At 41.5% G+C, this 12407-nt stretch overlaps 1 long non-coding RNA gene across 1 annotated transcript; it reads left to right on the top strand.

Annotated features, from left to right (window-relative positions):
* Nucleotides 1–432: 432 nt before the first annotated feature.
* LOC140230156 (uncharacterized) lies at nucleotides 433–4573 on the top strand. The gene is made up of 3 exons (XR_011901362.1): nucleotides 433–530; nucleotides 3215–3639; nucleotides 4339–4573. It is a non-coding gene; the product is annotated as an uncharacterized lncRNA (long non-coding RNA).
* Nucleotides 4574–12407: the final 7834 nt, after the last annotated feature.

The following is a 12407-nucleotide window of genomic DNA, read 5'->3' as shown; positions in this document are numbered from 1 at the left end:
AACTCATCTTACCTGGCCATGTGCAAGATTTTACTTACAAAAAAAAATATCCACTTTTACAGTACTCATCCTCCTTTGATAAGTATCTTCACATAGCTCTGTCTTTCAGTCGGCTTCATTTGATAAAAGTGTTCAATTCTGCACCATCATCTGTTTTACAGGTAACTCCCCTCCGCGTGACCTAGCTGGTTCTCTGGTCTAGAAGTTTGCAAAGATGGTGGCTGCAGTCAACTCTCAGTGGGTTGCCGTGACGACCACTATCCTCCATCAAGCTGCTCTGTGATGCGGTCCTGTTTTCCACACTACCTAGCCCCCCACCAACAACTCTAGCACCGGAAGTTGCCGTCTAACTAGATTTTCTGGTAACTGTCACTGGTCATCAAGCTCTACCGGACACCAAGGTCTGCCGGCCAGCAGGAGGGAGTGTTAGGTAAGAAGGGGGCAGGGCCATGATGCCGGGAATCTTCACCACTTGAAGTTCGCCTCCTCAGTTATTGGTCCTTTGGCTCCTGTACCTGGCGAGAAGGCGTGTAAGTCATCCGAAGTTAAAAGTTTATGTGAATCTTTAAAATAGCTAATACCAAAAAGGGGAGAACTGGAAGAGAGGGATTAATGGAAGAGGAAGGATGCAAGTGACCGGTAGTGATGCGACACCTTGCTGTTTCCATTTTACCTCTGCCGCCATATGCCACCATCAAGATTCGCATTACATGCATGCTTCCCAAATTAGAAGATGCATATAATTTGTCCTTGGGAATTACAAGGCCCAAGTGGTGATTTATATCTGCAGTGATGTGCATTAAACTATTCATTTGATGCATATAGAGAAGAGGGTTTAACATACAACAAGTCAACAGGCTGGTTCTCCGGCCGTTCCTTGGGGGAGGGCACGTCCATGAAGGCTATTTATAGATTGGGTTAGGTAACTGGCATTGACAGCAAGTGTTCTTGAAGTCTGAATGATAACAGACTTTAGGGATTCCATCATTGGCATCCAAAGTTCATATAACCCTTTGGAGGCATCTATGGACATTTATAATCATACCTGCTCATATTTGGCTACCTCTCTTGTTAGCAAAGAAAAGAAGGGGGGGGGGGAAGACAAGAAAAAACGGGCGAGGGAACAAATCTATCTGCAAGGGAGTGCATGTTCATTGTTGCTGGCGTGAATTGAACATCTCTTTGCCAGTCAAAACAGAGGGGAGGATGCTCCCTTTGAGTGGCACGTCTGCGTGACAGCGACAAAAGCTTCTTTCATTAATCGACCGTCGCTGCAGCCGCTGCCGTCGCGCACCGGTGAACTTCGGTTTGGGCCAAACAGCGACAGCGCTGAATTGATAAGCAGGTGAAATCTGTCTGTTCGTCAAGTCTAATCTGACAAGAAAATGGTAAAGGGGATTAGGGTCATGAGAGTTTGGGGGAGGGGGAGGGGTTTCTGCGGATAGATGCAGTCGTGAGCCAAGAAGAAAAAGCAGAGACTTATCCTCCAGTTGAAATCTAGAAGATATGATAGTGGTGCTTCTTGCAATGGAACTGATGCCAAGTCCACACTGTTCACACCTGTTCAGTCGGCTTGTATCCAACAGTTCGGAGTATTGGGTGTTTTGTTTGGTTGTTTTTTTTTCTCCCAAATTGTGTATTTGATAGGGTTAAACTTTTCATGTTGGGTCTCGGGGTGAATATAGTCTCTTTCTAGACGTTGGAGGCTTGTTTTGACGTTTGTCTCGATGAAGGCTGGGATAGACGGCACCGCTGTCTTGGAGCAAGACTATTATTGTTGGAGAGGGGTACACAAATGCCCTTGAGATAAATTGTAGGACTTCTGTTCCCCCCCCCCCCTCCTTTTTTTTTTTTTTTTTTTTTTTTGTGAGAGAGAGGTCGGTCATACCAGCAGGTTGAGTTTGATGGTCCTGTGTACTTTTGTGACTATGGATGACTCACCACTAACTGTTAGAAGGATGTCCCTCCCTCCCCCCCCCCCCCCCAAAAAAAAAAAACCCATAAACAAAACAAAACAAAACAAAACAAAAACAGGGGGGGGGGGAGGCCACTCACCCTGTAGTTCACTCTTGTTCTGAATAGTGTTTTCTGAGATTGATCAGATCTGTGCTCGTTCATGTGTACTGGTAATTATTTCTGCTGTCCTCAAAACAATCAAGTGGTGGTGGCGTTGAATGTAGGTCGTTGTTTTGTAAAAAGATACGGCACACACAAACATGCTTCTTTGTTTTGCTTAGTTTTGTGTTGCTTTTTATCTCTTCAGTTGAATCGTCTTGTCTTAGTTTTGTGTTCTGTGTTGTGGGGTTATGTCTACACTCCTTATATGGCAGAGGCACTTTTGTTTAATTGATTAAACCAAAAAAAGAAAGTTGTTTGGTAGTAAATCCTTGTGAAGATAGTGAAGATTAAAAAAAAAAAAATAAAATAAAAAAAATCATAGTGAGTGTTGAATTGTTCGGTTGTGTGGCAATAAGTGGCAAGCACATTTTTTTTTTATTCAATTTAGTTCACTTCAGCTTTTATTTCCATCCAGCAGAAAGTAGCAAAAAAACCAAATTTGAATGCTTTGTACCACAGATACTACAGTGTTATCCTTGCCTTTGGTAATAGTAATAATTTGATAAGAATGATGATAATGGTAAGCACAATAAAATTGTCATAAATAAGTGAGAAATGTCAGCTACAAGGGTTCTTTTATGGTGGAACACATGGTATGAAGACTCTTGGTGAATTCTGTTTTCTCCCAGTCAAAATAAACTTTTAACGACACTTTAGTAGACATCGTAAAACTATGGGCTTAGAACAATGCGCAGCCAAATCTTTGCTGTGCGCTCATAAGTCTGTGCCACATGTATGATGCCAATGCCTGTTATTGAGGAGCACTTTGCTTTTTATGGCTCTCTTGCTTTGTATCCAGCCATATCTTTTTGCACAGTCCTCAAGGATTGCGCATGAAGGCATATGTGCAAGAACAGTTTCAGTTGATTGTTGATAAACAAAATTATAGCCAAAGATAATGGCTATGATACACCGAGGGCAATGATTTTTAACTTCAGTTTGACTAGTCAAGTGTAAATTTGTATGTATCACAAGGTTTGAGAGGTGCAATGCCCCGGATTTGTTTATCAGTGCATGGCTCTGGTAAGCCGTTGCCACTATCACAAAATGTGTGCATGTACAATTTGTATTTTGTAACCCTCTGTCTTTGAGCAAGCATGCAAGAAAGAGACAGACAGACAGACAGACAAACAGACAGGCAGACGAACAGACAGAGGTCGAGAGATAGTCTCCTCGTAGGTGAGAAATTGCGTTCTTGGCAAAGGTCGGCGGCGGTGACAGCGATGGTGCTGAATGGGCGTCGGGCGTAGCCGCGGAGAGGACCGGCCGACCATTCCTGGGCAAGGATCGTCCGTGGCAGGCTGGGTCGGGATGGAAGAATGGAAGGTGTTGGCAGCTAACTCCACACATCTGTGCTCTGGACAGAGGCCAAAGTTATGTTTTGTGCATGATGTGTTTCATTTGGGCCGTGCCTGCTGCAAGGAAGGTGGATCGGCTTGCATCGCTCTGGATGCGACTAAACAAGAGCACGAGGCGGCAGCTAGGGATGTTTGGATGCTGGATGTTCTGCAGCTTCGAAGGGTAGGCCAATTTCCTTACATACTAACATAGCAGCGAATTATTTGTAAAATTTAGTAATTATTACCAATTTCAGTATGTGTGGCTACTGCTTTTGCCATGTAATATTCTGCTTATTAGTACTTTTCTGTGATAGATGTAATGTGTGCCTGTATGCAAAACAACCCACTACTGGTAATTTTGTTAGGAATGATGAGTAATTTGTACACAGACATGTTAGCCGCTATGCACTGACACATTGAGAACATTGTTTTGTCTTTTTGATTCATTGGTTTTATCCCACAACCTGATAATTGAGAAATTGAGCTTACTTTCTCCAACTGAATTAACTTCATTGCTTGTTGTCCGGTATACTTTGTATTACTTCTAGCTATATTGTCAAATCCATTTGCGGTATATAGAAATATGTCTGTCAACTAGGATGTTTTTGACATGTTCCTTGTATTGGCATTACACAACGAAGGCTGGAGAGATATATCCATACATTTGATTACAGTAAAAACAATGGATCTGATTAAAGATATCCCATAATTTTCTTACTGTTTTCTTTGATTTTTAGCATGTTCACTCACACGTACAATGTATCTCAAAGTGACAAGAAAAGAGTAAACTCTCGTTGTGATAAACTCTTCATATATTGGATACTGATCTACACAGTGTCATCTTAGCCGATGTAATGTCGGTCCCCTTCATCTGTGACAGATTTTGGTTCTGTCTACTTTGTCAGCCCGAGGCATGCAGATGAGCGATCTTTTAGAAGGCAAAGAAGACCAAGGTCGAAGTCGGTGGGCGGCTGTCGCCATGGCAACAGACAGGGGCCTGATTTTTGCGCCGTGCTGCAGACAAGCACCCGACCCACATCCGTGCCGGGGCCCCTACTCCAGCACCGAGTTTTTCGCATTTTCAGGATCGTCAACCCCACTTGGCCAGAAGAATATCAAAATGACTTCCAATTTGTGCTGGTATGTAATGTTGCGGACGTCTGCTGTGTTGTGCTCTGCCTTTTCTTTCTCCTGTCTCCTTTTGTTTTTTTCTCTTTTTTTTTGCGTTTTTACTGACAGTATCAAATTTCCTCAGCCGTCGACTCGTGAAGTTTTATCTCCTGTTCAATCCTAATGAGAGGTAAGAACAAAAACCTTGATACGCAGTTTTATGTTCTTCTAATTTTTCTTCTCTCTCCTTCCCGGTCATTGTCAGACACTTTCTGGCCGCTTTTAGCTACTGTAATAAAAGCAGTATGTGAGTGCTCTATTCTTAGATGAATAATGACTTTGGCCTTTGGTAATGTTCTGGACACTTCAGGCCGGCTTGGTAATCTGGCCGAGCCGGATACTTGCGAAATTTGTTATGAATGGGGGCAGCACTTGGGAGGGCTGGTCACTACCGCCTTGAGAACATCTGAGAAGTCGTAAATATCGGTCTTTTACCTGCACATGGAACAACTCACTGTGTAGTCCCTGCAATCCTTGAGCTCATTGGCACTGGTGTATTTATAGATGCAGATTCCTGATTGGGCATTTGAGAGGATGCTATTAATAGCAGCAGTGGCATGTCAGTTATGATGGTCAGAATTATTATGGATGCGTTATGAAACTGATTTCAATGTGAAAGTAAAGGGGAAATGAATGTAAGTATAGATATTTTTTTTCTTTCTTTATTGATTCATATTTATTGTGCATTATGAAACTGATTCCAATGCGAAAGTAAGGGGGAAATGAATGCGGAGAATGTGTTTTTTCTTTCTTAATTCTTACTTAGTGTGCCATAATTATTTGCGAGGCCTCACACGCAAAGATCACTTCATGGTGATCATGGTTAAATAGCAAATGGGGACTAAGAGTGATACTGTCTGTGCCTTGCTATCTAATTCCTCTTCTTTTGTTTTGTAGGTTTGATGGGAAGACAAATCTCTTATAATGCCAGCTGCACGAGATCAATATCTTTCTTGATCTATGATATCGCATTCTTTGCTGTTTCCTATTTCTATTAACAGTGAGCTTTAGATCTGTGAAGCAAACGCTAAGACAATGCAACTTAGGCCAAAAATGGTGTCCTGCACATGCGCAAGACAGCTGTTTCTCATTGTCCAACCCAGGAGGTTGCATTGTCTTAGCGCTTGCGTTGCAGATGTTTTGTTAACTTGACTGAATTCTCATTTGCATATATCAAAGGGGATGCAAAAGAGAGAGAGAGAGAGAGAGAGAGAGAGAGAGAGAGAATGCAAACTTTCTGTACACTGAAAGAAGGTAATTGCATACTGTGTAGCTCAGCTTTGTGTTAGAACTGTGGTATGGAACTGCAGTTTGGAGCGGGGACACATATTTTGCAGCTTACCTCATCCATTTGTTCACGTTGTGTCTGCCTGGTTCTCCCACTTGTTTTCCGGCAGCTGTGACGAGTCGACACTACAGTGGTCACTCGACGCAGAATTGATTTCCAGGGCACTGTCCAGTCCAGACGAAAGGGGGGGGGGGGGGGAAAGGGGGGGGGGAATCGCCAAGACAACGACAGGACAGACTGACCGCCCACTCCAAAGGACACACCTTCTGGAAACGGCCGGCCGGGGACAGATGGTTGCGTTATCGCGGCGACATCTCAAAGTGAGGAAGTCGTCCGTTTGGTTGACGGATAAAACACAATAGGGGCAAAGGGTGTCCACTCTCTTACATAATGATATCTGAAATGACACTGTAAAGAATCATTGTCACAGCAATTGCTTTTCTCACTGAGACTCTCTCTATCTTGTTAAGAAGTTTCTCTTCTAGTCTTCTCTTGCCAAAGCAGAATTTTGATAGCAGAATAAAAAGTTGAAGGGGGAATGATAAACGAAACCAAACAGCTGGGTGCTATTATGTGAATTTGAAACATTTGTGACCAGTATAATGGCAGCAAGTCATAGGGCCCTGCAGTAGTCCCTTCTTAAAATAGCCGTTCACCAACACTGTAGTGGTGTTGCATGCCAAGTGCTTGTCACATGTTTTGTACAGGAAACGTTCCATATTTTGCTTTCAGAAAGAAAGTATTTTCCTTTCGACATGGCTGACGCGATGTATCTAGGCCATTATCACCCTTGCACATCCCACAAAGGGAAGTAGGTGGTGTCATGCGAATTCTATACGTTTAAAAATAAAAAAGAAAAGTGTTTGATTGACATTTGCACAAAACAATCCAAGACTGCCAGCCAAGTTGGATTGCAGTCATGTGACCTCCACGACCACATCGCATGATCCAAGGGGCACAATGGCAGCTGGATTACTACTGAGAAACTTACCGTCACAACATGATGTTTGTTGCAATTAAGTGTAGTGTAGCGTGTGTTTACTAATCTGCATACAGATGTGACAGCTTTTCATTCTTTTCAAGTCAGATTTTTGTCATCGTGTACAATTGCCTCTGTGAGCTACGAAAGTTTTTGGAGCTTAAATGTTGTTTCTTGTTTTCGAGGAAAGCATCAAAAGGTCCTCTGTGGTTTTGCAACTTGCCCGAGAGCTAAAACTTCCCATTTGGCACATGTTGGTGATCGGCTCAAGTAATGAATTTAGAACATAATGCCGGGTTGTCATGGTGTGAGGTCACTGACCCTTCACCTGATTATACAATCCAGCCTTGCCTTTATAAAGACCATGCAAGAGTGTTTTGTTCGTTTATTTGTTTTGTTTGCCTGTCTTTCCTTGTGTCTTCATTTCAGTATGATTGTCATCATATTCCAGGGGCCTGTGTTATGAAGAGTTATAATTGCTTATATTGTTGATATCTATTATAAGTCTATGACAGCCTGTGTGGAAAGGAAATTTATGATTGATTGTATCTTTTGATAAAACGGGGCCCTGGTCTTCTTTTACTTTTTTCTTATTGTTTATTGTCCTGACTTGGCACATTTTGAAATGCTGGATTGTCAGTAGGACTTTGCATTATAAATTTATAAAAACTGACAAGTGTTTCCTATGCTGAAGGAATCGTCCTGATTTGTGTTTCTTTTCAGGAGGGAAGAGACATTACCAAATGCTCTGTGTATTTATTTTACAGACCATCTGCTCAAGTGATGTATGAGGAGTTTAATAGATGAAAATTCCTAATATTGCAAAGTTTACCCCCATTCATTCTTAGTCAAAGAGCTGCAGGTTAGCAGGTACAATGTATGTGTAAGTGACATCCGAAAGTGCTTGCTAGTCCGTATGTTCAGACTTTTATCTTGATTGTGTGTACCCGGTTACCATGGTGAAGCCTTGGTTTAAATCCATGCTTTGTCTTTTACTTTATTTACTTCATCATGTAAAAAAAAAATGATAATAATAAATAAAAAAAAAATCAGCAGGAAATCATTGAATATGGCTCTAAATGAGCAGTTTGCACTAAATTTCAATTGAAATGATCAGTTGCTGTAGTAATGTTATATTTGTAAATGTATCTCAAATGGTCATAAAGTTTTTCTCAACTCACGCTCGTCCAGATTTTATTGATATATTTTGATTGAGAACCTCTCCTAGCATCGTTGTACCTCCATAGATACATGGGGCATGATGTTTATCATAGAATATCAATTACGCCCACATATCCATCATACCTAATAATGACAGTTTTCCCTTAAAACTTTACTCTCCTTCCCCTTCTCCCCCTCCCCCCCCCAAAAAAAAAACAAACAAACAAACAAACAAACAAACAAACAAAAAACAGAGGAGAGGAAAACAATTCTTTTTATTGCTCCACAGTAACTTTATAATTTCCCTTTTTTTTTTTTTCACGCTGACCTCACCTTGAACCCTGCAGATATTTTAACTTCTTTTGAGCAAGGGGTTTCCGAAACACGTGCATCGGATGCCGCCGCCGCGGGGCCTTCATAGAGTCTAGTGGAGTTATCTGTAATAAAAAGACCCAAACAAAAAAAAAAGAAAAAAAGATGGGAGTCTCGTTGCCATGGTGATGTAATTGATTATGTCCGAGGGAGACCTCCCCCTGCGCCCCAAGTGGGAGTGCACACCTCCCCGGCCCGCATCCGATTGGTTCTGAAACAACATCCTCCCCGGAGGGAGCGCGGGGAGGGCGAGACGTTGCCCTCCTCCCAGGAGTGCAATTCCCCTCCTCTCTACATCCTTCCCCTCCAAACTCCCTCCCCTCCAGTGGCCAACCTACCGGTCTTCTCTTGGGATCTGCCCCCCCTCCCCTCTTTCCTACTCCACATCCTCCCCCTCCTTAATCCTGCTAATTTTTTCTTTTTTTCCCTCGAGCTAATTTGTAGCAACCTCTTTCCCTTACATCTCCCAACCCCCCAAAAAGGGGGAAACAAATTATAAGTGTATTTCTATGTCGCATCCTATGAACCAGCTGCGCTATTCCCCTCCCCTCCCCTGCCCCCCTTCGCCACCATCTTTCTGTTGTTATGTTTTATTTTGTAGTTATTGTTTTCTGTTTTTGTTTTTTCAGAAAGCCTCATAAGACATTCCCATGGCTTATCAAGATCATTCACATGCAAGAGGGCTTTGTGTGTCGGGACAGCGCCGGTGCTTCTCCCGAATCGTGATGGATGATACGGCTAAACAGCCTCTTATCGCAGACAACAGGTGGCCGCAGGAATCTCTCTTGACATTTAGGACGTCACTGGAGGGCGCTGTACGTTGTCCATTCTCCGCTGCCCGTCCGCGCTTTTTTCTTCATCTGCCGGCAGTCTGCCATATAAAGCCCTTTGGATATGTGCCATTTTCAGTATCTTGAAATATCAAGTAGTATGGCTTTTGTGAAAGAATTCACATCTGGTAGTTGTCTTAGTGTACACACCAGTACATCCGTGAATGTGTGATGAATGCCCATGGTAGATATATTCAAATACTAGTGGGCAATTTGTCTGTATGAATGCTAGTGTCCAATAAGATGCAAATATTTTTTTTATATAAGGCCCTTCATCACCTACCAGAATTTATATTCTGATTTGATACTTTGATTGGTATGCTTCAATTAATATATCCAACGGAACTTTTGCTTCTGTTTAACGAAATAAGTTAAGACATATGATTTGTAAGTATATGTGTGTATAGTAAGCACTGTTGGGGAGTTGGACATGCATTATGTGCACTCGTGTATGTTGTCAAGTCAGAACTGAACTTGGCAATCATTTTACCCCGGTCAAGCTGAATGATTGGCCACTGTCCACACGGATGTCCAGTGGGATGCACCCTGCCAAGGAAATCTGAATCAGCGGTCACCCGATCCTGCTGACCGGTCGTCCGTCCAATGCATGGTCTTCAAGTGAGGTAGTAGGTTATATAGTTAAGAGATACACCACATGGCGATAGCTATACAGCCTGCTAGCTTTCCCTGGGACATGCACAAGTCTTCGTGACGTCGCGTGGTGGCAGGGCGCCTACCCCATCGCCTGTGGATTGTGTGGAAATCGCTCTTCACCGAGTCAACGGATGGACAATTCTGCCCTTCCTACAATGTACTTACTCTCCTCATTACCATGGTACTCTGTCCCTGTTACTTCTTTCATTCTTTCTTCTACCACTTCCGACACCAGACTATCTCTGGATTGCTTTGCTTTGAGGTCGAGTGTTTTTGGATTTGTTTTTTGTTTTACTTTTGTCAACACCCTATCACTTTCGCTTTTGACAGTGAACTTTTCCCAAAAGAAGTTTAACTTTCACTTTTGCTGTTTATTCCATTCAAAGTCTGATAAAGGAGGGAAAAGAATGTTGCACGGCTGGTTTTAGAGTGAAAGGCTATACACTGTTGGCCTGCTACCCACACTGATGTTGAAATTGGACTTAGAAAAACTAGATGTTTAATCATGGTGTGTAAACTGTCTAATATCTTGGCTTTAGTACTTGCACTGGATCCTTGATATGAATTACACTCTTTTGACCACTGTTTGAAATCGCACCATCTTATCGATATATTCGTATAGTAGACATGGAACAAATGAGACCAGGGAAATAATTGAAGAAATTATGTATACTTTCTCTTATTTTGGGGTGTAATAATATAATTCTGTCCTCTTTATCACAATCCATATTATCTCCAACATCATTTCAATCCCTCAAGTGAACACTACTCAAAATATCTTCCTCTACATCAATCTATTTCTGCCCTTTCTGTGACATCACAGTCTGAATTCCTGTCCTTTCTGTGACATCACGATCAGTTTTCTTGTCCTTTCCATGACGTCATAATGTTTTCCTGTCCTTTCTGTGACATCACAATATGTTGTCCTGCCCTCATGCAAGAGCTGTCCTACTGTAGTTTCTCTCCTTCAGTTCATTTCCAGTCTGTCTGAGCACATCACATTAACATAGCCACTCCCTCTAACCCACCCCTTTACTTTGCATTGCCCCTCCCCCTCGATCTCATGACTCCCCCTCTTCTCCTGGCTCCTCCCATCTCCCAATTCCCCAGCTGGCATTGGAATCGATAGGAATGATTGAGAAAGAGACTGCTACCCCGAGTCCCTGAGACCCTAACTTGTGATTGGTATATCGTGAAGTCACACAGGTTAGTATCTCAGGAATTTGGTGGGCATGTCTTGTCGCCGGACAACACGAGGAATACATGACAGGTAGCATGAATATTCATTGGGGGTGTGGTGGAAAAATGCCTAATATGGCCCTATGATGTAGCCCCTTGTACAGTATAGTGCACTCCTGTTGTAACGAACACGGTTATAATGAAATTCTGGTTACAACGAAATGAAAATTCAGGCCGCAACGTTTACCACTCTATGTATTTTTATTGTTTATTTTGTTCGGTTGTAACCAAATTTCAATACAACGAAAGAAAACTTTGGGTCCCGAGGACTTTGTTATAACAGGAGTCCACTGTATTTCTATGCACCAGATATAGAAACATTACATGTTCTGATGATTGAATGGTACCACTGTTGTTCTGTCTTTAGCAAAAATGTGTTTCAAGGTAATTTTATTTTCTTCAATGCACGTACTGCCACGTACTGAACCTGTATGAATAAGACACTTGAAATCATCAGAATGAATTCTAGCAGAAATTTAATGTGCTGGACTTACTTGTGCGTAACATTGCTTGCTTGATATTCAAATGTGGTGCATCATCACATTACCCATGTTAAGGCAGAGATCATAAGAAGACCCCCCCCCCCAAAAAAAAAAAAAAAAAAAAATCCACTTAGGTACCAACTTTGGCATTTTAACCTTTACAGTTTTCTGACTTTTTAACTCATTTCAAAGATATTGTCCTTTTAAGAAAGCATGGGAAATAATATCTTCCCAAACCAAAAAATAATTTTTCTGACATTATATGACTTTCGTGATGACACATCACAAATGAGGAGTTTGAGTGTAAACTGAGTTAACTCCATTCTTGTTGAAATATTTGTTATTAAAGCTGCAAAGAAAAAAAAAGTAAAAATAATTAAATATAATTATGATATAAAAACTTCAACAATAATTCATTATTTCTTGTTATGTTACAGGTGAGGTATCTCTGAAGCAGTTATATTTTGCTCTATCTGGCATACTTGCCAACTAGTAAGATTTTATCAGATTCAGTAAGATTTTTTACGTTAAAAATAGCAAAATCAGATTTTCTGTCAGAGAAATCAGATTTTTAAAAAATATTTAGATATACCATCATGTGTATTTTCTGAAGATTTGACCAAAAGTAAGATTTTTAACTTCAGTTTGCATATAAAATAAGATTTTTGCAATCCACAAGTAAGATATTTCGTCTTGAAATGTTGGCAGGTATGATCTGATGATGGACATAAAATGTACATTCAGTCCCAAAATTCTTCCCTACCTGAAGACAGA

Source organism: Diadema setosum, chromosome 6 (genome assembly GCF_964275005.1).
Source record: "Diadema setosum chromosome 6, eeDiaSeto1, whole genome shotgun sequence".
Classification (NCBI taxonomy): Eukaryota; Metazoa; Echinodermata; class Echinoidea; order Diadematoida; family Diadematidae; genus Diadema; species Diadema setosum.
The sequence above is the reverse complement of the archived record's forward strand: the minus strand, read 5'-3'. Positions and strand labels throughout refer to the sequence as shown.